General features: G+C 35.1%; 1 non-coding gene across 1 annotated transcript; it reads left to right on the top strand.

The window, feature by feature from the left end:
* The first annotated feature begins 1,684 nt into the window (after positions 1-1,684).
* On the top strand, positions 1,685-1,791 carry LOC121211817 (small nucleolar RNA R71). Its single transcript, XR_005907035.1, has one exon. It is a non-coding gene; the product is annotated as a small nucleolar RNA R71 (small nucleolar RNA).
* The last annotated feature ends 276 nt before the right edge of the window (positions 1,792-2,067 follow it).

The raw sequence follows: 2,067 nt of genomic DNA, 5'->3' as shown, positions 1-2,067 counted from the left end.
CTCATTGTAGTTTTGGACAAGCCAGCTCAGGAGTCGGGATAGGTCGAAGGCTCAGTCACACTATTCGGAAGACTTTTGGTAATGGCTTGTAAATTTAAGTATGGCATGTATAGCAATATACTTTTTTTGTGTAAATGATCTTATGGTATGGTGATGGAATGGTTGAGAAAATGCTTGATAATGATAAATTATGAAAATATTTAGTTTAGATTATATTTGATGTTAAGGAAAATTATTAAGATACTTAGTGCATAAAAACTCATAAAAGGGATGAAATTTGCCATAAACAGAATACTGCAGCAACACTGACGCGAGTTTAACAATTTACTAAAAATCATAGAAATTGAAATTGGTGATGAAATACATATAAAATTGAAGCTTATTATGTCTAGTTTCACATGAAACAAATGAAACAGGTAAAGGAATTATATGTTACAAGATATTTGAATTTTAGTGAAACAGGGTCATAGCAGTTTCTGAATCCCCTGTTCCAACTTTAGAAATTCACCATAAATTGTAAAGATATAATTAGGTAGTTTATTTTATATTCTCAGAATCCTTATTGAGTCTAGTTTCATTAGAAACAAACCTCATAGTCATATGGATTTTTTACAGAGAGAAATGTGGTTCGTAGTAAACAGATGTCAGACCAGTCAAGTCCTGAAACAGGGGTAACTTTAACTAATAAACTGTACTAATTGGCCCAACAAAAAATTCTAGAAAAATATTAGTAGATACGTATATGGGTCTAGATTTAGGGAAAATTTACAGATCTTGATTTTGAGTTTCGTAACTCGAGATATGATTTTTCTTGTGACTGTGATGCAAGTAGCTTAAAAGCTGTGAATGTAGAAATAAATAATCCAAAGTTCTAAATATGTTAAATTAAGCTTAGTAACACCTCATACTCGACTCCGGCGACGGTCTCGGGCGTGGGGGCGTTACAGTAATTGCATGAAGTTGCTCACTTGGGTTAGTTTCGTTATTACTAGGAAAGCTACCTTGTGGACATTTTGAAATCAACTTCGCAAGTTTATCGATTTGGTTCTCAAGCCCTTGAATCTTCGCTTGTTGATTTTTAAGTGCTGTTTTGGTGTTTTGGAAGTGGGTTTCTGACACCGAAATAAACTTCATCAACATCTCCTCAAGGTTCAACTTTTTCTCTTATTGGTAAGGTGGTTGAAAGCCTGAAGGGGGTTGTGGTCTTTGGTTTCCTAACCACCCCAAGAGAAATTGGGATGGTTCCTCCAACCTGCATTATAAGTGTTACTATAAGAATTATTCTGAGGTCTAGAATTATTACCCATATAGTTGATTTCCTCATTCTTTGTGCTAGGACCATAGGGTAAATATTCTGGATTGTTCGTTCCTCCTCAATTTGCATCACATTGCATCATCGAATGTACCTGCATAGAAACACATAAACCATCAATTTTCTTATTTAATTATTATAACTGATTTGATAACATGGTGACTACATCTATATTAAAAACACCGGCTACTCTATTTGGCTTTGTCTTCATGACTTGCCGCTGATAATTATTCAGTGCCATCTCCTCTATAAATTCATAAGTCGCTTCAGGTGTTTTTATTATTCAATGTACCACCAGCTACTACATCAATCAATTGCCTAGTTGAGGGATTCAAACCGTTGTAGAAGGTTAGAACTTGTAGCCATAGAGGTAACCAATGGTAAGGGCACCTTCTCAATAAATCCTTATACCTCTCCCATGCATCATATAAGGTCTCTAAGTCAATCTACACGAAGGAAGAGATATCATTCCTCAACTTATTTGTCTTAGCCAGTGGGAAGTACTTCAGTAAAAATTTCTTGGTCATCTGATCCTGAGTAGTGATAGAACCTCGTGGTAAACAATTCAGCCACTATTTAGCTTTACTCCTCAATAAGAAGGGAAACAATCGTAGGCGAATGGCATCGTAAAAAATGCCATTTATCTTGAAAGTATCACAGACTTCTAGAAAGTTAACCAAATGAGTATTTGGATCTTCGTCTTCCTAACTATCGAACTGAACAAATTGTTGGATCATCTAAATAGTGTTCGACTT

The sequence above is a fragment of the Gossypium hirsutum genome, chromosome A12, assembly GCF_007990345.1.
Source record: "Gossypium hirsutum isolate 1008001.06 chromosome A12, Gossypium_hirsutum_v2.1, whole genome shotgun sequence".
In the NCBI taxonomy this organism is placed as follows: domain Eukaryota; kingdom Viridiplantae; phylum Streptophyta; class Magnoliopsida; order Malvales; family Malvaceae; genus Gossypium; species Gossypium hirsutum.
The sequence above is the reverse complement of the archived record's forward strand: the minus strand, read 5'-3'. Positions and strand labels throughout refer to the sequence as shown.